Source organism: Eptesicus fuscus, chromosome 22, assembly GCF_027574615.1.
Source record: "Eptesicus fuscus isolate TK198812 chromosome 22, DD_ASM_mEF_20220401, whole genome shotgun sequence".
NCBI lineage: Eukaryota > Metazoa > Chordata > Mammalia > Chiroptera > Vespertilionidae > Eptesicus > Eptesicus fuscus.
In genome coordinates this window covers 30,675,816-30,703,801 of record NC_072494.1, presented here as the reverse complement: position 1 = coordinate 30,703,801, position 27,986 = coordinate 30,675,816, and the positions used below count along the sequence as shown (strand labels likewise).

The 27,986-nt window shown below is 49.4% G+C and overlaps 1 protein-coding gene across 1 annotated transcript in view; it reads left to right on the top strand.

Annotated features, from left to right (window-relative positions):
- The first annotated feature begins 10,595 nt into the window (after window positions 1-10,595).
- The window catches only part of TRAF5 (TNF receptor associated factor 5), a 43,709-nt gene continuing 26,318 nt past the window's right edge, over window positions 10,596-27,986 (top strand). The window contains exons 1-2 of the mRNA XM_054712102.1: window positions 10,596-10,664; window positions 11,807-11,872. The gene's annotated coding sequence lies outside the window, so the exon portion shown is untranslated. The remainder of the gene's footprint in view (window positions 10,665-11,806; window positions 11,873-27,986) is intronic.

Genomic DNA, 27,986 nt, shown 5'->3' with positions numbered 1-27,986 from the left:
CCTGACTGGTCTGGCTCAGTTGGTCGGAGCATCATCCAGTACACCAAAAGGTCGAGGGTTCAATAATAACTTTAAATGTAAGTGGCTTAAATGATCCAATCAAAAGGCATAGAGTAGCTGAATGGCTAAGATACAAGACACTTATATATGCTGTCTTAGAAGACGTATCTCAGAATGAAAGATACACGCAGACTAAAAGTAAAGGGATGGAAAAAGATATTCCATACAAATGAAAATGAAAAAAAGCTGGAATAGCAACACTTATATCTGACAAAATAGACTTTAAAACAAAGGCTATATAGTGAGAGACAAAGAAGGACATTACATAGTGATAAAGGGGGCAGTCCAACAAGAGGCTATAACCCTTTGTAAAGTTAGCACCTAAATATATAAAGCAAATCTTGATGGACATAATGGGAGAGACTGAGTAATACAGTCATAGTAGGGGATTTCCACACCCCATTGACATCAGTGGATGGATCTTCCAGACAAAATCAACAAGGAAACAGTGGCCTTAAATGACACACTAAATCAGATGGATTTGATATATTCAGAACATTTCACCACAAAGCAGCAGAATGGACATGCTTTTCAAGTGCACATGGAACATTTTCTAGGATAGACCACATGTTAAGGCACAAAACAAGTCTCAGTAAATTTAAGAAGACTGAAAACATATCAAGCATCTTCTCTGACCATAATGCTATGAAAGTAGAAATCAATCACAAGAAAACTGAAAAACACACAAGACATGGAGGCTAAATAACATGTTCTTAAGCAATGAAAGGATTAACAATGAGGTTAAGGAAGAGATGAAAGGATATCTTGAAACAACCCAAAATCTATGGGACACAGTGAAAGCAATCCTAAGAGGAAAATTCAAAGCATTACAGACCTATCTCAAGAAAAAAGAAAAATCTCAGCTAAACTAACTTTACACTTAAAGGAACTTGAAAAAAAAGAACAACAAACAAAGCCCGAAGTGGGTATAAGGAAGGAAATAATAAAGCTCAGAGTAGAAATAAATGAGAGTCTAGAAAAACAATACAAAAGATCAATGAAACCAAGAGTGGTTCTTTGAAAAGATAAATAAGATTGATAAACCTTTATCCAGATTTATCAAGAAAAAAAGAACACCCAAATAAATAAAATCAGAAATTAAAGAGAAGAATTAACAACTGACTCCACAGAAATACAAAGGATTGTAAGAAAATATTACCAATAACTATATGCCAACAAATTGGACAATCTGGACAAAATGGATAAATTCCTAGAAACATACACTCTTCCAAAACTGATTCAGGAAGAATCAAAAAATCTGAATAGACAGGTTATAACTAGTGAAATTGAAGCAGTAATTTAAAAACTCCCAACAAACAAAAGTCCTAGACTGGATGGCTTAACCAAACAATCAAAGAAGAACTAAAACCTATCCTATAACTACTCCAAAAAACTCAAAAGGAGGGAAGACTCCCAAGCTGATTTTATGAAACCAGCATTTTCCTAATTCCAAAATCAAATAAAGACACTACAAAGAAAGAAAATTATGGGCCAATATCCCTGATGAGTATAGATGCTAAAATCCTCAACAAAATATTAACAAACCAGATTTAGCAATACATTAGAAATATTACACAACATGATCAAATGGGATTTATTCCTTGGATGTAGGTTGGCACAATATCTGCAAATAAATAAATGTGATACACCATATAAAGAAAATGTAGGATAAAACCACATGATCATATCAATTGGTGCAGAAAAAGCATTTGGTAAAATCCAGCATCCACTTACAATAAAAACTCTCAGCAAAGTGGGAATAGAGGGAACATACCTCAACGTAATAAAGGCCACATATGACAAACTCACAGCCAGCATCATACTCAATGGGCAAAAAATAAAAGCGTTGCCGAAACCGGTTTGGCTCAGTGGATAGAGCGTCGGCCTGTGGACTCAAGGGTCCCAGGTTCGATTCCGGTCAAGGGCATGTACCTTGGTTGCGGGCACATCCCCAGTAGGGGGTGTGCAGGAGGCAGCTGATCGATGTTTCTCCCTCATCGATGTTTCTAACTCTCTATCCCTCTCTCTTCCTCTCTGTAAAAAATCAATAAAATATATTTAAAAAATAATAATAAAATAAAAGCGTTTCCCTAAGATCAGGAACAAGACAGGGATATATGCTTTCACCACTCTTATTAACACAATACTGGAAGTTTTAGCTACAGCAATTAGACAAGAAAGAGAAGTAAAAGGCATTCAAATGGGAAAGAAGTAAAACTCATTATTTGCAGACGATAGTACTGTATGTAGAGAAACGTAAAGATTCCACCAAAAAACTACTAGAACTGATAAATGAATTCAGTCAAGTAGCAGAATATAAAATAAATATCCAGAAACCAGTTACATTTCTATACACCAATAATGAATTACCAGAAAGAGAAACTAAGAAAACAATCCCATTCACAATTACTTCAAAAAGAATAAAATACCTAGGAATAAATTTAACCAAGGATGTAGAAGACCTATACTTGGAAAATTATAAGATACTGAAGAAAGAAATTAGAGAAGCTGCAAATAAATGGAAACACATATCGTGATCATGGATAGGAAGAATTCACATCATTAAAATGTTCATACTACCCAAGCAATCTATAGGTTCGATGCAATTCCTATCAAGATATCAATGGCATATTTCACAGAACTAGAGCAAATATTCCAAAAATTTATATGGAACCACAAAAGACCCCTAATAACAACAGCAATGTTAGAGAGTGGGAATTTTTGAGCACTACTGAGGCCGTGGACTATGCCCCAGATAGAGATGTCAGTGCTGACACCAGGCCAGGCCTTGAGATAGGGACTCATGGCCCCTTCCCAGCACGTAGGCCTTATTTCATAGAACACTGTCAGCTTTCTGAAGAACAGGATGACCCTGTGAATAACATGGTCGTCATTGGCATGATCCTGACGTTGCTTGGGAAAAACTGTTTTGTCTTGGGTTACTTGTTCTGCAAAAACCAGATGTGGTTAATGTGCTTAAAAGCGTTCCTACACAAAGGGTCGCTACTGCTCTCTGGTCTCCCTGCGTGGAGAATGGCAGAGCAGTCGCCGGGTCGCCCGGCTGCCCGGCTAATAAAGGCTCCCTAAATTTTAATTTGGTCTGGGCTCCAGGGGTCATTCACTTGCCTCCGCTCCACAACAGCAATCTTGAGAAAAAACTAAGTTGGAGAACTCATGCTACCTGATATTAAGCTATGCTACAAGGCCGTAGTAATCAAAATAGCCTAGAACTGGAATAAAAACAGACATGTAGGTCATTGGAACAGAATAGAATGCCCAGACACAAACTCACACCTCTACAGTCAATTAATATTTGACAAAGGAGGCAAAAACATAAAATGATGTAAAGATAGTCTATTCATTAAATTCTGTGGGGAATATTGGACAAATATGTGCAAAAAATCAAACTAGACCACTTTCTTACACCACACACAAGAATTAACTCAAAATGGATTAAAGACTTAAATGTTAGACTAGAAACCATAAAAATCCTAGAACAGTGGTCGGCAAACTGCGGCTCGCGAGCCACGGTTTGCTGCTCTGTTGACTAATGAGTTTGCCAACCACTGTTCTAGAAGAAAACACAAGCAATAAAATCTCAGACATTTTTTAATAGCAATATTTTTATGACAGATCTCCTCGGGCAAGGGAAACAAAGGAAAAATAAAATAAACAAATGGGATTACATCAAACTAAAAAGTTTTAGCACAGCAAAGGAAGCCATCAACAAAATAAAATGACATCCCACTCACTGAGTGGGAGAACATATTTGCCCATACACCTGATAAGGGGTTAATATCCAAAATGTATAAAGAACTTATAAAACCGAACACCAAAAAAAAACAAAACAATCCAATTTAAAAATGAGCAAAGTACTTGAATAGACACTTCTCCAAAGAGGACATACAGATGGCTAATAGACATATGAAAAGATGCTCAATGTCACTAATCATCAGAGAAATGCAAATTAAAACCACAATGAGATAGCACTTCACACCTGTTAGAGTGGCTATTATCAATAAATCAACAAACAAGTGTTGGTGAGGATGTGGAGAATAGGGACCCTTGTGTACTGCTGGTGGGGATGCAGACTGGTGCAGCCACTGTGAGATGTAGTTTGTAGTTATATCAAAAAATTAAAAATAGAACTGCTTTATGACCTGGCAATTTCACTTCTGGGAATTTATCCAAAGAAACCCGAAACACAAATTCTGTAGAATATGGGCACCCCTATGCTCATTGTAGCATTATTTACAATACCCAAGATTTGGAAGCAGCCCAAGTATCCATCAGAATAAAAAAGCTGTGGTACAGTTACACAATGACATGCTACTTGGCCACAAAAAGAAAGAAGGAAATCTTACCTTTTCTGACCAGCATGGTAGACTTGGAGAGCATTTTGCTAAGTGAAATAAACCAGTCAAAGAAAGACAAATACCATAGGATTTTACTCATATGTGGAAACTAATGAACAACATGAACTAACAAGCAAAATAGAGACAGACTCATAGATAGAGAGCGGGCTGGCAGCTGGCTGGGATGGGGGCACTGGGTGGAGGAGGTGGAAGAGGGTATAGGGTGGGGATGCTAATGGACAGAGACTTGATTTGGGGTGGCCCACACAGTACAGTGTACAGATGATGTATTATAGAATTGTGCTCCTGAAACCTGTATAATTTTGTGAATCAGTGTCACCCCAATAAATAAATTAAAAAAAAAAAGATTTGTAAAAATAATCCTTACTTCATACCAGGCACAAAAATTAACTTGAAATGGAATACAGGCCTGGATGTAAGAGCTAAAACTACAAACTTCTAGAAGAAAATATGGGGAAACTATGTCACCAGAGGCATGACCCATAATAGAGAAAAAAAATGATAAATTGGATTTCATCAAAATTTAAAAAAATAATTTTTGAAAAATGCAACACAAAAAAATAAAAAGGCAAGGCATTGACCAGGAAAAAATACTTGCAAAACGTATATCTGATATACAATTTGTATCCACAATATATAATGAACTCTTAGAATTCAAGAACTCTTACAAGTCAATAATAAGAGGACAAAAAAAAACAACATTTAAATAAGCATAAAATTTGGATATAGACATTTGCCAATGAAGACATGCACATGCCGAATGAATGTATGGAAAGATGTCACATCATTAGTCAGAGAGAAATGTAAAGTAAAACCACAATGAACTACCTCTGACACCCACTAGAATGACTAATACTTTCAAAGACTGGCAATGCCAACTGTGGTCAGGGTTTTAAAGAAATTGTAACCCTCCCATAAGGCCAGTAGAAATGCAATACAATACAGTGATACAACCACTTTGGAAAACTGACAATTTTTTTAACAGATTCAATGTGCATGCACCATAAGACCCAATAATTTTACTCCTAGGAATCAACCTAAAGGGAAATGAACATGTATGTCCACACAAATGCATGTATTGACATGTTCATAAGCCACGTTATTATGAAACTGGAAACAATCCACATGTCGATTTGCTGGTGAGTGGATAAACAAAATATGGTGTATCCATACAGTGGCGTATTATGCAACAATAAAAAAAAGAAGAAACTACTGATATATACAACAGAATAAACCTCAAAAACATTGTGGCAATCGATACAAAATACTACATATTTATTTACATAAATGTTTCAGAAAATGCAAAGCTATAGAAACAGGAAGCAGATCCTCTCTTGCCGGAGTCCAGGACTGGGAGTGGGGGTTTGCCTGTGAAAGGACACAAGGGCTGATGAATTCGTTCTAACAGTTCATTGTGGTTATGGTTGCACAGCTGTGTACATTTATTGGTTGGGTGAATTTTGTGGTATTGAAAGTGGAACAGTAGAGTTGTTTAAAAAGCGGGGGGAAAGCATGAAACAAAAGTATGTGCAACGGATGCAGCAGCAGCTCCATATGGGGTCGGTATCACATGAGAGGCCCTCACTGTGCCTATAGAAGTTCGCATGGAAATTCCCAGGATAGAGGGGCAAGGTTGTGGAATACTGGGTGTGTTGGAGTCAAAGACATTTATTTGTCAGGTTTTGTCTTTTTTCTCAGACTAAGCCCTTCCTGAGCCTCTGCCTTTCCTTCTGTCCTGTTTGCTGTGAAAGGGAAGCTGTGGCTAACCGGCGTTATAAGACCACTAGTGGCCCGGTGCACGGATTCGTGCACATTGAAAGGAAATTAATTAGAAGAAATATTTTAATATCTTCAGAGGTACGTTGTGCCAGTAGTTGTTCTCCAGACCTATTCTGTCGACAACACGGCTTTCTTTCAGCTTCAGAATGTCAACAAAAACAACCAAATTCAGGATCGGCAATGACAGATCGAAACACATATGTGCAATTGGCGCCAGCGAGAGCTTTACATGTATCGTGCATGTGTGAGTCAATGTTTATTTTTAAATTGCCAGTGTGCATCATATGTGCCAGTCGGTCGGTCGATCAGCCGGATGGTCAGTCGGTCACTTAGCCTTTTACATATATAGATTGTTTACAATATCTCCACATAGAGTAGGCACCATTCTCAAAAAGAAAAAATATCAATAGATGGTCTTTCTTGTTCCCAACCTATTACGAAGTCTAACAAACCCAAATTGTGCCAATCAAATCTTACTTGGTGACTCCCAAGGCTAAATAATAACCTTAAAGTCTGTATTTGAATGCTTTACAGTGACTATGCAGAATTAATATGTTAAAATGTTTTCCAAGCGCTGATGGGAATTGCATGAGTGGATCTTAATAAAAAAACTGTCAAAATCGACAGACTGCAGTTTAGCTAAGTGGTGCAAATGAAGACAGCAGGTCTAATTTTAAAACAATAAAAACCTCATTTGTTCTGCACAGGTAAAAACAAACAAACAAACAAACCTCATTTGTTCAACAAAAAAGGCTGACAATCAGACAATCAAACCAAGAACAAAGAATGGGAGGGGTGAGTATATGCATTGTGTGGAGGAATCCCCTGGAACAAATACAGGTACAGCATAAGCCTTTTCAAATGGGTGTTGAGCCTACACATAACAGATAAGAATAGAGTGACGCAAGTAGGAAAAAAAACACACAAAACAAACAAAAAACCCCACACACAGTCTTTCTTAAGCTAAAAGAGCAGCTGCTGGGTGCACATATACAGGGGATGTATGTCCATACCAAAACCCGCACACAAATGTTTATGGCAGCTTTATTTATAATTGCAACATATGGAAGCAACCAAGATGTCCTTCAGTAGATGAATGGATGGATAAACTGTGGTACGTTCATAGATGTATCCTTGGAAAAAGAGTCTTTGAAAAGGAAACCTTTTATTAAAAAAATACATCAGTCCTGGGGGAAGCTCACCCCGTCCCTACCCAGCACTCCCTGCCTCTCTTCTTGTGGTGCGATCAGCACACTGACACCTGGGAAAAGGTCATTTGATAAAAACAAAGGTGCTATACATATCACTGGGTGAAGACATTAAATACAGAGAATCCACAGGCATTCATTCATTAACTGCTCAGTGCAGGACCGAGTTAGTGAGCAAGTGAGCATTCTATGTGCTCGGGACCCTGAGGCTTTGCTTTTTGCCTGACAGTGGTTTCTGCTCTATCATATTTTCCATTACATGCAAAGACTTTCCATTATAACTTGCAATGGAAGTTAGAGGTGCAATCTAAGACCCAAGGAGAGGATTTTTCCTCCTTGCCTGATCTCACTCATCTCTAAACAATGGAAGGTAAGAGCTTTTACCCTGCTTTAACTAACCCACTAACTACATTGATCAGTCTTGTCATGGAAGGGCAGCCTGAGGAAGAGAATGCATCCATCTACTATTCCAGTAGGTGGCACCCTGCACTCTCCATCTGCACCACCTCTTCTTTGCCAGTCAGCGCTGCAATCTTTTACCCTTTTGACCTATCCAGCCACACAGCTGAAAGCTATGGTTTTCTAAAGTCAGGATATTCTTAGGGTGTTTAGAAGGAACATATAAATATTTAGCCCTTTTCTTCTGTGTAAAAAGTTAGTGTATAGTTCAATCCTGCCCTTATTTTAGTAGATGAATTCTGATTCAACACTGATTCTGTTTATTGCAAATATTTTGAAAACACTAAACCTGCTAAAGTTTATTTCCTTCTCAGAGTTATTTTATGTGAATTCACACCAACCATTTCTTTGAGGGGCAGTGTGGCAGAGTGGCTAAGAGCACCAAAATCAAACTTCCCAGGTTCAAATCCCACCTCTCCCAAACTAAAAATTTGGCAATTTTGGGGCAAGTGGTTCCAGAGATGAGTTTTCTCATCTGTAGCGTAGACCTGATGATTCAATGGGTTAATATGAATAAAGCACTGAGCGCATTACCTGGTGCGTAATGAGACCATAAATCATAGCTATAACTTTGGGTATTTAATGTTTGTATTATATGTCCTGTTCCTCTTCTTCCCACCCATCTTCAAGATCCTTCAGAAAAGTGATCATGTCTTCTCCATCAGGTTGGGCTAGGTCCCAGGGTGTGTGTTCTCGGTTCTTCCAGACACCCTGCCTAGGATTCTGCGCTTAACAAGGGGACCTGGGAAGATGTTCCTGACTTCCTGCTATCAGCCATCTAACATCCCTCTACCTTGCTACTTAGACTCCTAGCCCTGGGGTCATGTGGCCTGTACTTGCCACCTCTGTGATTCACTATCTCTACTCCAGCATCTGATCCCATCACGTTTAAAGCTTAGATATTATTCTTGAAACAAACTGACTGCTTTACTCAGTTGATGGAGAAGAGGGGCAGGGAGAAACAAATGAATCACAGTCAGTGCTGGTACCGAGGGCCCTGAGCATACCTGCATATATGCACACTAGACCCTCCTGTTTCTAGCCAGTAAAAGGAGATATACCTTTACAAAACACATCGCTCATAGTGTCCTGGGGTGGGGATGGGTAATGAGAAAGGAGGAGGAAGGTATACTGTGTGGGGAACAGAGAGAGATACTAAGGCTCATAGAACACCTGCTCTGTGTCAGGAGAGCAGGAATGCCATCACCTCATTTCATTCTCACAGCAAGACAGTGAGGTGGATCTAGAGTCCCGGAGCAATGCCGGCAGGCCCCATTTTGGAATGGAGTGGTTAGTCTGGCTCACCAACCAAAAGGTTTGCATCTGAATTTCTGGCTCTTGTTGAAAAATAAAGACAGGCTGGCACCGAGCCTGGCTGCTCCCTGAGACCCCATAAGTGCTCTTAAATGCACCAATGTTCCTTCCCTTCCCCAACACTTAAAAAATAATAATTTTTGAAAAATGCAACACAAAAAAATAACCTCCCTGCTGTATGTTTCCTGCCTGGCTCCTGTGCACACCTGAGTTGGCTATATCATTATTTCCCCCTTTTACTGATCAGTAATTGAAGCCCAGGGCAGTTAAGTAACTTTCCCATGGCTGCCAAACGGAAACCGAAGAAGCTAGAATTGAAATTTCGGTCCATTTCCATCCCAAGTCCGTGCTCTTTATGTGCGATCCATTTCCACAGAGGAGATTCATGTAGACTGCACACATCATTCAGAACATCTGCTCATGGAGAGAAGTAATGTAAAAGAGAGCCCTTGGGTCTTATATTTATATTTAGGAGCTGGGAGACCTGCATTCAACTTGTGGCTATAGCACTTGCTGAGCGCCTAGCTTTCAGTACATCACTTCACGTCACTTCTCTGGGCCTCGGAGAGCTCCTCTGTAAAATGGGGTGACCAGGTCTACTTCACAAGGCTGTTCTGAGGATCGAAAGAGATGTTGGAAAACTCTTGGTACGTGGCAAGCTCTACACCTCTGAGGGATTGCCAGGCCAGCAGCAAGGAGGAGGGCAGGTGAACACTAACTGTGACGGTGTATTTGTAGTGCTGTGTGTAGTACTGTTTTCACCCTGAAGGAAGGTGGGGCAGGACGACTTGAGCCAGACCTCAGACCTTGGCTAAAGGGTCAAATGTGATTGGATTGGCCGAGCCTGGTTATCCCTGGCAGGAGGGTGCCCCTGATGTATGGTTCAAACCCACTTGAGAGACATCAGAGAGGCTTTTTATTTGTGGGTATTAATGATTCTAGAGACGGTGGGTTTAAGTTCTATCTGCCCGCCCAGCCAGCGTGGTTCAGTGGTGGAGCGTTGACCTATGAACCAGGAGGTCCCAGTTGGATTCCCCCATGGGTCATATGCCCGAGGTTGCAGGCTCAGTCCCCAGTGTGAGGCGTGCAGGAGGCAGCTGATCAATGATTCTCTCTTATCATTGATATCTCTCTCCCTCTCCCTCTCTGAAATCAATTTAAAAATATATATTTTTTAAAAAAAGTTCTATCTGCGCTGGGTAACTCAGGGCCTCCTGCCCATTACCTTCCAGTCCAGTGCATCTGAGGGTCTGGATCCTGCACCCACCTCTCCAACTGCACCCTGGGGCCCCGCCCTGGGCCCCGCCCCCCACTCGCGGGCCCGCCCCTCCTCCTCCGAGGGCGGGGCCCTGCTCTGGGCTTGGGGGCTGAGAGCGCCCCGCCTCGCCGGCCTCGCCGGTGCGTGCTGCCCGGAGGAGCCCAGCGCCTGCGGACCGGCGCCGGCGGAGCCCAGCGCGCCCAGCCACACGTGAGTCCCGGCAGGCCCCGCCCGGGGTGCAGCGCCCTCGGCTGTGGGGCCGGGGTGAGGGGACTCGGGAGCGCTTTCGGCTTGTCCCATGTACTTTGAAACCGAAAGTGCCGCCCCGCGCCCCGCGCCCCGCGCCCCGCGCCCCGCGCCCCGCGCCCCGCGCCCCGCGCCCCGCGCCCCGCGCCCCGCGCCCCGCGCCCCGCGCCCCGCGCCCCGCGCCCCGCGCCCCGCGCCCCGCGCCCCGCGCCCCGCGCCCCGCGCCCCGCGCCCCGCGCCCCGCGCCCCGCGCCGCTGGGGCCCCGGACGAGTCCCCGCCTGGCGCAGGAAGGCCAGCGGGTGCGGGGTGGGGCACGGAGAGGGCTTGCTTCGCGGAGGAGGGGTGTGGCGAGGACGGACCCGGGTCCCGGGCTGGGGAGCTGCTCTAGAGCGCGGTTGTGGGCTGGAGGGCCAGGTTCGAGTTGGGGTGCGCCCGCACACCCGCACCCCAACCCCCGGGATCCTTCTCTATACCCTTAGGCATCACCTCCACTTTTGCAAGACTTTCCAACCACAGCACTCCAGGATGAAATGAAACTTTAATATTGGAATGAACGGAAACCTCGCATTTAGACACGCAAAACACACACACCTCAAAGGACGGTGTCTTGGAGGGAAACCAAGACTCAGAGGTGAATGAGTTTCCCAGGCACAGGCAGAGAATTGGTGCCATCCGGGTTTTCCACACCACGGTGCCTCCCTCGTGTTACCGGTCTGCGGGGTTTTGGCGATTCTGAGAATGTTCAATGAATAGTGGGGCCACGTTCTTTTTTAAAAATCCTCACCTGAGGATATTTTCCCATTGATTTCCTTTTTCTTGCTTTTTTTTTTTTTTTTTTTAGAGAGAGTGGAAGGGAGGGGAGTGGAGAGAGAGAGTGAGAGAGAGGTTGCCTTCCACACGCGCCAGACCGGGGCCAGGGATCCAACCTGCAGCCAAGGTATGTGCCCTTGACCAGAAATCGAAGCCGCCACCCTTGGGTTCCCAGGCCCACGCTCTAACCAAGCGGGCCAGGGCTGGGACCACGTTCCTGACTGCTCACCCCGCTGCAGACTTTCTCAGCTGGTTCCGCACCCTCCTGCAGAGTTTCCTTATTTGGCTATTTCAGATTTACTTTCATCGGAACTCAAGTTGTCTCGCTGTGGCAGGCAGGCCTGCCCTGGGCCCGCCTGAGGTTGGTGAAATGAGAGGCCTGGCTGGATGCCCAGACTGCCCCTCTGCACCCCCTACCCTCCACGGCCCTGGGCTCTGACCCGTGCCTGTGAGACCAGGCATCCAGGAACCGACTTAATTCAGTACATATTTGGGCACAGGTGTTGTGTGGGAACTGGGGTTGGGCCAGTGGAATAAGCTTCCTTCCGTCAGAGACATTTGCATTTTAAAAGGGCTGAGGAAGACATCACACGCCAAAAAAAAGAAGGGTTGAAGTCCTCCTGGAACAGAACCGTGCTGGGTGTGTGTGAAATAACTTCAGGCGGGGAAAGGCTGGCCAGGGCTTCTCAAATCCAGAGTGCTGCTGCCCACTCTGCCTTAGACACACTGCCAGGGACAGGGCTGTTGGCACAAGTGACGGTTTGGGTGAGACCCTCCCAACTCGACTCTCATTTGAATGCAAGAGACAGAAGTTGGCTGCAGGAAATGACTGTGAGATAGAAGCAGTCAAAACTCTCTAAAAAAGTTTTTGCTCTTGTTTGTTTTGAATTCAGTGGAATGGTTTGGGTCTCGGATCCTGGAGGCCCCTTCTCTGGGTCTTGGACACAGGCAGGAGACAGTCTGCTGTCTGAGCCAGCTTCTGGAAGTGCTGCTGGAGGGGAGGTGATGGAGGAGGTCTGGGGCAGTGGGGATAGGATGGTCCGTGTCAGCAAGCCTCAACCAGGGTACCCTGGCTGCGGGAGGCAGGGCCGTGGGAAGACTATGGCAAGGAGATGGGGTCCCCTCCACTGGAAGGACTGACGGGTGGCTTGCATAGTCCAGTGGCGATGGTTTGCAGAGGGATGGAGCTGGAATGGAAGCCTCTCAGTCGGTCCTGATAGGCTAGCCAGGGGCAGGGCTCGGCAGCATTCACACAGGCCTCCGGTGATGATCTCAGCTTGACTGGGGAGGACCCTGAAGGAAAAAATGATAAGTCCTTGCTTGTAAAGCCTTTTCCTTTTTAAAGCATTTTCTCACTGCTCTTGTCCTTTTGTCCCCATTTTGCCCTCCATGATACCCGTATGAGGCAGGCCAAAGCAGGCCACTTCTCCACATCTTCCAGATGGTGACGGAGCAGCACAGAGCGTCAGATCAGAGGCTGTTAGGCTCCACCGCGGGGCCAGGCCGGGCTCTGAAAGGCGTCTGGCTCCTCTGCTCCAGGCCCCTCTCCCTGGTTTCTCAGAGAGCTGAGTCTGCCCACCGCTCCTCAGTCCCGGGGGTCGGCAAGGGGACCCTGACTCTGGCAATGCCTGTGCGGTCTGTCCCTTCATCATGGAGCAGATTCTCCTGTAGATGCCCCTGGCCACCGCCTGAACAGACAACCGCTCTGCTAGCCCTTCCAGCTGGGCGTGCTGGGGGCAGCTCTATGTCTGTTCCTGTTGGTATTCTGGAACCAGGCGCAGAGTAGGCCTAAACAAATGATTGCATGGTATTCATTTGAGATGTGTCTCCCACGGGCTCTGAGCTGCCAGGGACTGGTGGCTGGGAGCATGTGCTGGGCGGGGCTCTGCGGAGAGAGGTTGAGCTGCCTGCAGGACCGGCTTAGATCCCAGAGCTCAGAATAGCACCGAACAATTTCCAAGGAACCCGTCCCCCCCCTGAGCTGCTCACTGCCTTCCTGAGAGAAGGGAGATGCCCATGCTGTTTCTTCCCCGGTTGCCAGCTGGCGCTCAGACGTGACTTGAAAGATGTCATAGCATGCAGGGACCGGCCCGAGCCCTGGCCCAGGTCTGCTGATGCCAGTCCCCGTGCTTTCCTCACAGCACCGGGGCTGAAGGAAGCCGGGATTGTGGGCAGGAGGGGAGTGAGGGAACCAGAGCAGCATTCATCAAAGGCTGCCTGATGTTTTTGTCACTGGTGGGGCTCCCAGGGGAAGGGGGAGCAGTGGCTAGCCCGGTCTCGGAGGAGCTTTTCCTGCGCAGGTGGTGACTTCTCTTGCGGTTTCTCTGGGGCAGGAGCTCTCACCCCAGCGGAGTGTGGTAGGTGGGTCTCTGCGTGTGGCGGGGGTGGCGGGGAACATGCCACGGGGCAGAGGCCATCCCCGGGGCTGGTGGGCTCCTGCCACTGCTGAGGCCGACGTTGGACCCCAGGGAGGTTGCCCCTTTGCCCAGACGACAGATTTATTTGGAGGGTCAGACAGTATTTGACTCATATGGTCCCCGCAAGCCCTGTCTTGTGAGGAAGTGGCTGGACGACCAGGGAGAAAAGAGAAGTGAAAATACTCCTCACTCCTGGCAGAAAATGTCAAGTCCACTTGCACCGACAGTGCCGAGCACACGCTGCATATTGTTGTCTGGGGCAGGTGGTGGTGCGTGGATGGCGCTGTAGCAAGAACAGGTTCACCCGCATTTGGGTGCGGGGTCTGTGGGCCCAGTGCTTTTTACAGTTTTGTTTATTGAACTCATTGGGGTGACTGGTTAATAAAAGTACGTGGGTTCCAGGTGTACAATTCTATAATGCATCATCAGTTTATTGTATTGTGTTCACCACCCCAAGTCAAGGCTCCTCCCACCACCATTTATCTCCCCTTTACCGTTTCAACCTCCTCCCACCTCCTTTCCGGCCCAGTGTGAAATGACAGCTAGTGGGCATCCCTCCTGGGGTGAGTGGGGAGGGAGCCCATCTTACTTTCTGCAGACCGTCAGCCTTGATTTTTGTCATCTGTTCCATCAGCGTCCCCTCTCATCAATTCAGAGCACCCCTGAATGTCCCCACAGCTTTTTCCTCTCCTGTCCTGAGCACCCACCGAGAGACAGCCCCTTCTCCACGTGTAGGCCTGATTCAGCACTCTCCTCCCTCTGACACAGGACAGTTCCTGCCATTGCTCTCTTAAAACTGACCCCCCCCCCCCACACACACACACACATGCTCTGTTAAGCATAAGGCCCCATGTGTCCCCAGCCCCTGTCCTCTCCCTCACTGACACGCTTCTCGAGTAGCAGCCAGCCTTGCACCTGTGCCTGCACCTGCTGCGCTGCTGGGATCCGGCTTCCAGGGCCTGGTAATCCTCTGTCGCCAGCCTGCTCTGCAGCTGCTGCCCATCTCCCTGGAGGGTGCCACACTGTCCCCACCGCCATGCCCTTCCGTGACCTCGAGCTTCTCATCCTCCTCTCCCCCCCCCCAACCCGCCCCCGCAAGTGCCCACGTGGGGCTGGGTCCTCAGCTGGCTTGCTATTCCCTGGGCTCCTCTCCCTAGAGCTCCCCTCTGCTCTGAAGGAAAGGAAAGGAGGAGCAAGTCCCTCACCCAGCTCTCTTCTTGGCCACTCTGATTTGTGAAACACAAAATCTTCCCTGTGATGGCTGAAGAGCCCCTTAGATACTAGTCCCGAGCCACCTCTTCCCCTGTGTTCTCCCTGACCAGAGATCGGCGCTGCCCTCAGTCACCCCAGCCTGTCTCCCTCAGCCCATCCTGATCTGTCTATCCCCAGGGCTGCTACCTGAGTTCGAGTTCGCCCCACTTCTTCCCTGAGCTACCTTAATTGTGCATTCACCCCCCTTCCTGCCCTTCCAGATTCTCTCCCACGGCTGCAGAGGGGCCTCTCAGGCATAGCCTAATCTAGACCTACTGCCTTTACGCGTGGCATCCTGGAAAGAGCGTGGACTTCAGAATCTGGCAGGCCTGGGCTCGGTTCTGGATTTGTGACTTGCTGGTTGTAGTTGTATGGTCTGAGAAAGTTGCCCAACTTTGGTGAGCTTCTGTATTCCCACTGGTAAACAGAGGTAGTAATGTCACCCGCTTGGGGGTTTCTGGAAGGATAAATGAGTGTATACACACACACATACACACACACACACACACACACAGTCTAGTGTCTGGAGGGTATTTGGTAAAGTTGGTTTTCTTCTTCCTTGTGTTTGATAGCAACAGGGAATTGTGGGGCCTCCGGGGAGGTGGAAAATGTATGTCTAGCCTGTAGGCATTCAAATTTAAATTACAAACAGACAAGCAAGAGAACTGCCCCCTGCCAGGTTAGACCATCATGTAACTAGTCTATTGTTGTTACTTGGCAATCTCTGGAGCAGCCCACCCTCAGGAGCCAGGGTAGGTGAGCTTATGGCATTTGGTCTGGCCCTGCCATGGCATTAGGGGTGAGTTCATTAAATGTTTGGCCAAATATAGAAGGCTAATTTTTGAGCGGATAACTTTGGCCCTCGAATGATGTTACAGATATCCAAATGGCCCTTGGCAAAAAAAAAAAAAAAAAAAAAAAGCTTCTCCACCCCTGCTTTAGTGGATCCAACTATGAAGTCAGAGCAGGATAAGGAGTGAGTGAGGCTGACTGGATGGGAGGCTGCTGGCCAGCGCCCTTTCTGTTCCCTTTTACTAAGGGGGATGGCTTGGAACAGCGGGCTGTGCTCCGAGGGCCCTTTGATGCTGGAGGATGGAGGCAGGGGGTGGGGTGGAGCCAAGCAGGCCACGAAAGCCCCTCCTCTGCCTTTATGATTTTGGGAATCTGAGGAAGAGGCTGGGCAGATGCCCGTGGCGCAACCTAGGAAAGCTTACCAGGCTTCCCCAGGTTAAAGGGAAAATAACGAGCTTATGTCTCCGTAGCTGCAGAATAAAAGAAGCGATTAAACAGGTGTGTGGGGTTATTCCTGAGGCGTGAAGAGGGGTGGGCAGGAGGGATAGGGTGGGGATATTGGGCTGTGGGCAAAGGCATTTCAAAGGGATAAAGGAAAAAGTCAAGTAATTGCCTTGAATGAAAGGAAAGTAGGTTATTGTGGAGCAGATTAGTTTCCTTATGTTGAGGCATAATGTGGGGTGTTACTTCAACCTCCAAATGGCACTCCCCGGACCTTCCTTAGAAGTGCAATGCCATAGATCAGCTGTGGACAGCCAGACGGACACGAAATGCTTTCAGTCCTTCCTTGGTACTAGCAGTTCCGTGTGTGTGACTGCACATCGCTGACCCTAGACCTTTCTCGCAAGTGTGACCTCTCCCGCTCCCCTCTCTGCTGTGTCATCACCGTAATGCGCGGTGTGCTCAGCATGCACTCTGTTCAGGTCGCACTGCAGAGCTGTGGGGCCTCTACCCCTGACGTATCTGCTCTGAACTTTCTGCACATCATTTCTTCTGCCCAGAATGCCTCCTGATTTAATCTCCAAATTAAAAAAAAACCCTCAAAACTCATTTCTTCTTAAGAAAGTTTCTGTGTTGGGGGTCCCCAAGACCATGCCCTGGTTTGATGATTTGCCGGGAGGACTCGCAGGGTTCAGCATCGGGTCATACCGCGATGCTTTATTCCAATGAAAAGAGTCAAAGCTATATAGGCAAAGGGAAAAGGCACACGAGGCAAAGGCTAGAGGAAAGCAGGCAGAAACTATTAAGAATCTCCCCAGGGAAGTCACACAGGACATGCTGAACCCCTCCAGCACTGGACTGTGACAACATGTGTGACAGTGTTGTCAACCCGGGAAGCTCATTAGAGACTCAGTGCCCAGGGTGTTTATCGAGGACTGATCGTGTAGGCACCCTCTGCCCAACATATACCCAATTTCCAGACTTCCAGAAGAAAACCTGGTGCTCAGCATAAACCACATTGTTTGCAGACAGTTTAGGTACAGGGAGCTCCCCATATCGGTTAGGGGAACCTTCCTCAAATCCACCTCCTCGGACATCAGCCAGGGGCCATCCTTGTGAGCAGACATCTCTCAGGCTAGCAGTCTTGGGCCTGCTGTGTTAACTCTACTGCACAGCTTTCCCGCATAACCCCACCTGTCAGAGCCTAACTGTGGGTTGTGTTGTAGAGAGAATCACCCCAGAGAAGGAGCCAGAAGACATGGGTTCCAGCTCAGCATGGTTACCTACTGCCAGGTGAACCCCTTAAATTCCATTCTCCGCCCTCACTTAGAAAAGAATTGTAATTCTTGTTTGTAGACCTTAAGGGTGACCTTGAGGACCAAGCAAGATGACATAGTGTCCACCCTCTTGGTTGAGCACCCACGGAGTCTAAGGTGAGTGTGTGAGCACCGTGGGGAGTGTAGAGGGGACATGCCATGTAGTGGTTTTGATGGGACACAAGCCTGAGATTGCGTCCTTACCAGCACTTACCAGCTCTGTTACCTCAAACACGTTATATGATTCCCCTGAGCTTCAGGACCCGATGCGTAAAGTGTGAATGGGAATAATAAAATTAGTACCCATGCCTCATTGGTTTGCTGTGCAGAGTGAGGGGAACAACCCATGTAAAGCTCCTAGCACATTGTAGGCAGTTATTAATTCACTGAGATATTTGAGTGCTTGCTCTGTGCCAGCACCCTGAAAAAGAGAGACACAGTTCCCTTCTATTTGCTGGTACAGACTAATATGGAAAAGATCATTACATAAAAAATGAATTCTAGCCCGGCGGGTGTGGCTCGGTGGTTGAGCATCAACCCATGAACCAGGAGGTCACAGTTCGATTCCTGGTCAGGGCACATGCCTGGGTTCCAGGCTCAATTCCCAGTGTGGGGCATGTAGGAGGCAGCCGATTGATGATTTTCTCTCATCATTAGTGTTTCTATCTCTCCCTCCCTCCTTTCCTCTCTCAGAAATCAATTAAAAATATTTTAAAAAATGAGTTGTAATCATAAGTGCTACCAAGAAGAAGTTCAAGGTGACAAAGGGCACATGATGAGGAAAATGGACCTAAGGGGCTCGTGAGGCTTAGCCGAGTACGTGTGCTTCAGCTGGGCCTGGATGAGTCTAGCTCAGTGCGAAGGGGGAAGACGGAGGAGAGGAAGTCTGCAGCAGAGACAACAGCTGGAGCAAAGGGAGACCAGCCTTAGGACGCAGGCTGTAAGGAGGGAAGTTTCTGCACTCATATGAGGAACAGCAGAAAGACCAGAGAGGCTGGGGAGTTAGGGGTGGGAGGGAGAGAGCTCAGGGATGACGCTGGAGATGTGGGCAGGTTAGGGATTTGGAACTGTAAGAGCAATGGGAGACTGTGTGCGTGACAATAGCTTGGCATTTTCAAAAGCTAAATCAAGCTGCTGTGTGGAGAATGCTTTGGAGGAGCAGGTGGGGGCAGGAAGATGAGGGGGGATCCACTATAGGAAGAGAGACCAATTACAGAAGGCTGTTGCCGTGGCCCAGGTGAGAGGGCATGTGGCTTGAATTGAAGGGGGGCGGGGGGCCGAGAAGTCGATGAGATGTGTCCATCAGGTCCATTCAGGGGAGCTCAGTAACTGATTGGATGTGGGGGAAAAGAGGGGAGGCATCACCAAGAATGATGCTCATTGTCTGATGACAAAGCAAGATAAAGGGTTGGTCTCCAAGAGCAAGCTCTGGAGAGACAGCAACTAAGGAGGGGCAAATGGGTTCAGTTTTGGATATGTTGGCTTTGGAGTCAGAGGGAGGCACTAGTGGGCAGTAGCGTGTGTGGGTCTAGATGCAGAGGAGGGAGACAACTGGGAGTGGCTCGTTCATGTGTGGTCTTTCCTGCCAGGACAGTGTGGTTCCAGGGAGCTAGAGGGAGAGAGGATTTTAAAGTGTGTTTTCTCGGGGGGTTGGGAGAGCGGAGAAAAGGGGGGCATCAGCAATGTCAGATGTTGCACAGAGGCCAGGGAAGATGAGAGGGAGAATTGACCATGGCATTAGTGACCCAGGAGTCATTGGGACCCTGGTGAGAGCAGTTTGGGTGCCTTGATGGGTGTCAGCCTTGCCAGAGTGGGCTGAGGATTGGATAGAAGAAGGGGCCATGGAGATGTCCACCCCACTGTGTGAGGATGAGGATAAGTCAAGAAGTTTGGCTGTGAGTGGGAGGAATGCTCGAGAAATAGGAGAATATTTTGTGTTGCTTTAATCTTAGGGAGCTTGGGATCATTTGAGGGCTGGTGGAAGGACCCAGCTGAAAGGGAGAGCTAGACGATGAAGCAGGTGGGGTGGGTGATAATTGACATCCAAAGACCCCTGAGGTGGACAGGTTAGCCTGATTCAGAGGTGACCTCTGCCATGGCCCTGGGAGGGGAAGGGTAGAGCAGGGGCCCTGTGCAGGTAGACACGGAGGTCTGGTGGCAGGAAATGGAGGTGGTTCTGGTCTAAAGACTTCTGTTTTTTTCTAAGCAGTAGGAAGTGAAGTTTCGTGGTAAGACTGGAGGGAGGGGTCAAGGTTTGTGGAGACTAGAAACATTTGAAGTAGATATTAAAAACAAGAGAGTGAGCTGACCGGGGAAACCTGGCCCTGCCCTCTCTTACCCATTGATGTGATGAAGTTTCCAGGAAAAGACCCCAGTAGATGTGATTTGAGATCTCTGGTACCTGTGGGCACCGAGGTAAGAACCCCATACGTGCTTATGGAGTTGAGGTGTTGGCCTGTCTACCTTTGAGTCCTCCTCAGGTACCCCCTGCCTCCCACAGTGGCACCTCAGGAGCTAGTTCACAGGAGTAAAGACACTGGTCAAGCCCTACTCTCCAGCCTCAGAGGCTGGGCCCTTCCCCTCCTGCCACTCACTGCCCTCCCCAAGTCAGCCATCATTCCCAGCTTTGCTTTCTGTGCTGTAACTGGTGGGATTTCAGGACTTTTCAGAGAGTTGAGAAGGAAAGTGTGGGCACTGGAGGCATGCTCAGTGGGAGAGAGGCTGTCCAGCTTTCTGCAGAACGCCGTTAGGCAGCCATTCAGACTGTCCGTAAGTACTTACTGAGCACCTGTCAGGTGCGCTAAGTGTTGGGACCTCATACACAGAAGAAACACCCATGCCTTCATGGAGCTTGGTTCTGGCAGGGAAGACAGGCAGTAACCAAGGAAACACACAAGATGCTAGATGGCATTAAGTGCTTTGGAGAAAAATGCAGCAGGCTAAGGGCGGCCAGGGATGTTGAGTTTCCATGTGGGTCAGCAAAGGCCTCACGTGCGAGGTATCATTTGAGCAGATGCCTGGAGTGAGGAAAAAGCCATTCAGGTGTCAGGGAGAAGACCATTCCGGGCAGCAAACAGAAGGTCTTCTACTTGTCAAGAAAAAGCAAGGTCGGTGTGGCTGGAGCGTGTGAATGAGGAAGGTGCTAGGGAATGAGGACAGAGAAGACGGAGGCCAGATTACTCCGGCTCTAAGGACACTGACATTTAATCTGAATGAGCAGAGGAGTGACATGTCTGAAAGGATCACTGTGTTTAAAAGAATGACTGGCTGCTGGGTTATGAATAGACTAGAAGGGGCGGAGGCAGAGGCAGGAGACTAATGCTGTAGCCAGTGGGGAGATGACGGTGCTTGGACCAGGGAGGTCGTGCTGGAGGTGGTGAGCAGTGCTTAGATATGCTTGGAGAGAGCCCATAGGATTTGGTTCTGTGTGATGGAGAGTAAGCCAAGTAGGGCTCCAGAGTTTGGGGTCCATTTCCCTGAGGGAGGGGAAGGCTGTGGGAGGAGCTGGTTGGGCGGGGCTGGATGGGTTACCTTGCAATGCCTAGTAAACAAATGTGGAGTGTGGGCTAGGCGGTTGGAATGACTTCAGCTGAGGGTAGAGGTCCCGACTGCAGGACCTCGGGAGCCCCACAGAGAGCCTCTGACGGGTATGGTCAGGGGTGAGAGGAGAACCAAAAAGTGCAGTGTCCCCCGGGCCACTGAAATTGGGACATTGTCAGCCTTAGGGGACACTGGCAGGAGCCGAGATGAGCTCACCGGGAGAACGAGTGTAGATGGAAGAGCAAAGAGGTCCAGCACCAGCCTGGGTGTTCAGAGAGATGGGGAATAAGGAGTGGCCTGTGAGGAGGAGAAGGTGACCTAGAAGCTTGCATGAGGGTCCTAGCTCAGTGCCTTTCCTACCTTTCCCACGCTAAGGGGCTACAGAATCCAGCCCAGGAGCTTGATAGAAAGCAGCCTTCTAGCCGCTCCTGAGAGATCCTCATTCTGAAGCCTATTGACGAGGGTAGGCTAAGCTATTGTCACAAATAGGCTCCCAAAACAGAGGTCTGTTTTCCTGGGGTAAGGGGCCTCAGCCATGTTTTTATCATGCTCCAGGGCACACTCTTAAGACCCAACCACTCTGGAAACTGTTGCTGTCCTTTGGGCATAGGCACGATCCCCCCTGGACTGGGAACTGACTGGTAATTTGGGGTCCTGTCCCACAATAGGATGAGACACAGGCCTCTCTGCATGCAGCGGGCACTGAATAAAAGCTGGCTGGTCCTGAAGGATAGACATGCATGGACATTCAACGCTTAGTTATATGTCAGGCACCATGTGCTAGTCATTTGCCTGGATCAGCACATTGAATCTTAACTCGAAGCCTAGAAGCAGGTCCTAGTGTTGTCCCATTTTCTAAATGAGGGGAAGGTGACACAGGTAAATGAATGGCAGAAGGGGCGGAACCCCAGAGGTCTGCAAAGTACTAGTATGTGTAAGGTGGTATCACTGTTAGCATTGTCATCATCAGCATCCCAGCATCAGCAGCATCTTGGAAGGTCAAGTCGTGGAAGCCCTGAGATGACCCAGAGAGCTGCCCCAGGTGCGGTAGAGCTGAGGAAACCCAACAGGCCTTGCGTCAGCCAGTCCCTCTGCACACTCTCTTTTCCCCCTGAGGCTTCTGCGTGAGATTTGGTTTGATGAGTTTCACTGTTTTTAAGAAGCTGTGGAACTCTTGGCGAGTGGATCCCTTCGGGCTTCCCCTGGTTGACTGTCTCGGTTGTGAGGGAATGTCACCCTTTCACACAGTTTCTGCTTCTCTCGGGTCCCCTCTCTGGGCTCCCGTCCTGCTCGCCCTCTTCCTTTGTCCTGACCCAGCCTGCCAGTCCCAAGCATCCAGCGTGGTCAGGAGGCCCTACAACGTTCTGCGAGCGGGACTCCAGGAAGGCTGCCCATGCGTGGGTAGGGCATTTGGGGTGTGCCTGGGGCGGCGGGGTTCTGGAAGCTTCTCCGCTCAGGCCTGGGTGAGGAGGGGATTGCCCTGTCGGTCTCCCCGGGAACACCGACTCATGCCCCAGCCACGGACTCTCCCAGCTCTGGGCAGCTGGCAGGCACAGCATGTCACATGTCTGTGGTCAGCTTGGAGACATGACTCTAACGCAGGGTAGCATGAGCATCTGGGGGAGGATGAAGCACGGCTAGAGCGATGCTGGCCTTTGGGAGCTAAATTCACCGATAGGTCGAGCCAAGGTTTCTGAGTCCTCCGCGACTCGTCTGTTCTGTGGGTGGTCTCAGCTCTCTGCCCTTTCCTGAGCACCCTAAGGCCATGGAGAGTGGGACCAGGCAAAAGCCCTGCCTAGTCCTCCTGAGAAGTGCTTCCGAATTCCAAACTAAATCCAAACTGGGGTCTGTTGGCTTGAGTATCTGAGCTCCCAACCCCCTCTGCTTGCGGGGCCACGGGAATCTCCATCACCTTCCAAGATGTCCACCTGTCTGTGTGAGAACAGAGGGTGGTTAGGAAGGGAGGGGGAGGGAACTGTGAGTCTGAGATGATGGTGATGGAGGGGGACACACTGCATTCAGAAACAGGGCGGGAATGAGGGAGCCTTTCATATGCAAAGAGGTGGGTGTCTTGGCAAGAATGAAGGGTAGCGGGCTGACCCAGCCTCAGGGGAGCCCCACAGAGAGCCTCTTATGGGTATAGTCAGGGGTGAGAGGAGAACCAAAAAGTGCAGTGTCCCCAGGGCCAAAGGACTAGGGAGTTTCTAGAAGGAAGTACCAAATGCCATATAAAGGGCATGAGGGCAGCAGTTGCGGGGAGACTAGTCGGCAAGTCTGATTACATGATTACAGTTACGATTGCCGAACTAATGTAATACGATTTTCCAAACTACATAGGGCCTCACACACAAACCCCAGCACTCAGGTGATCCGGGTGCCCAGCTTGTTCAAAGGCAGGGTACAGATGAACTTGGGAGGAGGGAAGGCTGCCGGGAGGAGCCTGTGGCATCTGATGAGGGGCACAGGTCTGCAGGCCCAGCTCTGGAGCCGGGGAGGAGGGAGGTGAGGGAGAGAGTGGCCGAGTGGCCGGCCGGTGGGGATGTTGAGGTGAGGATGGTGAGGAACCCCACCCACCGTGCTGGGTTTCTGTTTCCCCGTTGGGGTCTGCATGTGGTAGGTTCTCAGCAAAGGAATTAGTGAGTAACGGAAGGAATAAATGTTTAGTGGGAGGTAGTCCAGTATAACCATGAACTCTGGGGCAAATGCTATTCATAATAATGGCCCCCCTAGCACTTATTATTTACCACCGTTATAAGCTCTTCATGCGTGTGTGTGTGTGTGTATTGGGGGAGGGGTGATGTCAGCAGTCTTTTTCTGTAGAAAACCAGATAATAAATAGTTGAGGCTTTACGGGCCATATGGTCATCTCTCCCAGGATAGTCAAAAACAGCTGTAGACCATTTACAAACAAATGAGCGTGGCTGCATTCTGATAAAACTTTATGTTTAAAAACAAATAGTGGGCCAGCCGACCCCTGATGTATAGTATTAACTTGTTTAATCTTCAAAAGTTCTGTAAGGTAACTAGTGATATCATTGTCACCGTTTTGCAGGTGAAGAAACTGAGACGCATAGAGAGTAAGTAGCTTGCCTGAGGTCACATGGCCAATTCAGCAGTAGAACCAGGATCGGTGCCCATTCCGGAGTCACAGGGGTGACTACCATGTGCACAGCTCTTGGCAGACCGCAGAGAGGCAGGGAGGATCCCCGGTTCCTCCATAATTATCCCCGAGGGCCTCCACTGCTCCCTGGCGGAGGGCCTGTCCAGCCTCACAGGGTTGCTGTCAGAACGCACATGAGCCAAAGCCTGAGAATTGGCTGGTGCTGAGCCTGGACATAGACTCGGTAACTGCAGTCCTGGCCCGGGTCCTGCTCCAGCCCTTAGGTTTCATTCCCATCTTTTTGTATCACAGCCCCCAGCCCTCTGTCTGTCTTACTCGGATTTGTCCTGCCTTGTTTTCATGGCCCTGCTTCCAACAGCCCTCTGCCACGGAGGCCTCAGGTTAATTCTGAATTCCCTTCTGATTTACCACACACTGGTTGAGTGTCCTGTGCCAGGCAGAGGCCGGCTCTGAGGACCTGGGGGTGAATGAGGACAGCCCCTCCCTCGAGGAGCCCCGCTGAGCGGGCCCTGGAAGGCGGTGGGGACTGGGATAGAGCTGGGGCTGCAGGTGGGGGCTGCGGGTCCTGGAGTCAAAGCTTCCAGAAGAGGGAGTCCTGGTGTGGGAAGATGAGTAGCATGTTATTGTGTTCTCTTGGCCTAAATTCTGAAAGCTGATCTGAAGGGTCTCCTGCAAGCTTGCTGGCAGCCAGGCGGACTCCGGCTGGTCTGAGCCAAGAGGGGGCGTCCATTCAAGGCTTCCCTCCGAGGGAGGCTGGAGGTAGGGTTAGGGCGGCAGCGCAGGGCCCCGGTGGGAGGTGGGGAAGCCCGGCAGCCCCGGAGCCCCGCCCCTTCACCCGCTGTGCTTAGCTGCAGGCTGGCTAAAAGAGGAACCAGAGGTTTCCTGACAACTTGGGGAGAAATCACACTTCTCTTCAAAGGAATTGAGCGCACAGCCACACCATTCTCTGTCCTGTGCCCAAGCAACGCTCTTCTGCGAAAGCCTAAGGAAAAGAAAAGAGAACTCAGCCAGCTTCTGCCCTGGAGACACCAAAGCCAGCTGTGCTGTGGACAGGACCTTGGGTTGGTGGGCTCCTGTCACATCTGGCTGGCTGTGGTGGTGTCCCCCAGTCCCTTGATGGAAAATGGGCTCGTTCCTCTGCGTTTCTCCAAGGCCCCCCTCCTTGTCCAGCCCGCATGGTTAAAGGTTCACGCAAGAGAACCCGCTTCTCGCAGAGGCCGCGCTGTGGTTGTGTCGGGGTTGTCGTGTTCAGCTCTGCGGTGAGCGGAGAGGAGGAGAGGGCAGAGGCCCAGCTGCTGTCTGAGGGGTTTCTTCTTCAGAGGACGGACCTGACGGGCCGGTGCAGACAGAGGCTTTGTAAGGACTTGGAGCCCGTCAGTTCTCCCTGGTGCCACCCCCGCTGTGCCTCTTCTCCCTCTTTCCTGGCCGTAAGGGTTCTCCCTGGAAGAGCAGGATCTGAGGATTCAAGGGCCAGAGCGGCCCCGAGGGAGGCAGGTGAGCGCCTGGTACCCGAGCGGGGCTACGCCCTTATCCGGTGCTGCCCAGGGCGTGGATGCCGGGGTCTCCCTGGGTCACTGCATCCTGGGACTTGCATCTTCCTCATCGCTGACCACCATCTCTCCTCCTTTAACTTAAGCCCAGGCTCCTTCCGTGGGTCTCGGTGGCTTTGGGGAATAACGGGTTTGTACCCAGCCCCCGTTCTCCCAAGTGAGCATCCGGGCGTTGGCTTCTTATGTTCCAGGCGAAGCCTGAGCAGAGCTGAAAAGAGGCCTCAGTCCTCAAGCTCCTCCCAGGCGCCGCGTGCATTTCCCTGCAGCCTAAGAGTTTTTGTCTCATCCAGTCATTGGCGGTAGGGATCTCAGGCCTGGGGCGGGGGTGGGGGTGGAGGGGTGGGGGTGGGCGGGATGCGTCACACAGGCTGAATGGGGATTACTTGGGGGAAGCAGCACCGCCCGGATTAATTTCCAAACAGGGAGTCACCCGGGGCCAGGCCCGTGCCGGGGTGAGTGGAAGGAGAAGAGGGCCGCTGCAGTCCTGCCTTCGAGATTTCCCATCGCTCTCTCTCTGGGATGTCTTATCTCTCCAGCCCTTACTTTCCTGACACATAGAACTAAACCGATTATGTCAAATGCCACCAAAACAACCACCAAATGATTTGTAAAGTGAAAAACATTGTCATGCCCCGGGCGGTTTTAAAGTCATCATTGATACCACGAAGGAAACGAGGCCATTCCTGGGAATTGTGTAGTTTATTCTGGGAGAGGTATCCGACGTCAGCTGCTCCGACTCACCCCGCTCTCCTAGGCTGTCCCGAAGGCACCCGCCTGGGTACGTCTCCGACCCACACCCTTCGCTGCCTCTGCGTCTCTCCCTCATCCTCTCCATGCTGCCCTGGCAGGCCCAGCCTTCCGGACTGGAACCTGGGGGTCATCCTCCACGTCCCCTCCCTCAGCCCTTCCGCCAAAGCCATTTCTAAATCCATGCACCTCGGAGCCTCACCGACGTGACCTCTCCTGGCCACTGCCCTAGGTCAGGCCCCCACCCTCCTCTGTTCTGTGTGGCAGCCTCCTCCCCTAAACTCCCCGCGTGGTCCTCTCCGTTTATCATCCCCAAAAAGATAAAAACCATGGGAAACGTTGGAATTCCCGGCTGTGGCACACGTTCAGGACTCCTCACGCTGTGCTTCCCCCCTCTCTCCCCACACCTGCATCTCACAGAAGCCCTTAAAGGTGTTTCTGACGGACGACATGGGCATGGGATTTTCTCTCGTGGTCCTCAGCCGAACACATGGCGTGTTCCACCCGAGGCAGGAACAGGCAGTGAGGAGATAACAAGCTCTGTTAGTAATTATGGTGGCTTTGTTTTCTTTTTTTTGCAAAACCTGAGCTCTTGCTGTTCTTGTTACATAAGCTATTCTCCCCAAAGAGGAACTATTTGAATAAAATGGAACTGTTACTCATTTCCACTAAAGAACTGCCTGGGAGTGACAGTGAACCAGCTCCCAATGTTGAATTAATTAGAGAAATGTATCTGTTAGGCAAAAAAAAAAAGTCAGCCTTTATAGTGCTCTTACGGGGGCTGTGCGCACAGTGAATTGGTTCCGTTTTTGGAGCCGGGTCCTGGACCCGAAGAACTTCAGAGGAAGGAGACAGACCCTGCCCAGCTGGGTTTATAGAAGAGAACACCACCCCGAAACTCCCGAAGCCCATATTGTATAGCAGAACAAAATGTCTGATTAAATAACAACTCAGTTTCATAGTTTGAACTGAACAAGGCGACAGATTGGAGGATGAACAAGGTCAGTGGATGCCTTAGGCATGCAGACCAGGGCAGGGCGAGGCACTCAGTGGAAGGCAGCGGGGAGGAGGGGGGGGGGGGGGGCGGCGTGTTGGTCCTCAGGCCTCTGCTGGTCCTTTACCAGGAGCAGGAGTCTGTCTGTGAGGGTCACGTGTGCTGGGCCCCGACAGTGTAAAGACTGACAGGACCCAGGCCCACCGGCAGCCTGAGAGCAGTGGTTCCCAAAGTGTGTGCCAGGGGCTGTGGGGGTGCTGAAGCAGCTAGTTAGTGAGCTCTTACTTAGGTCAGGTATGTTCAGGT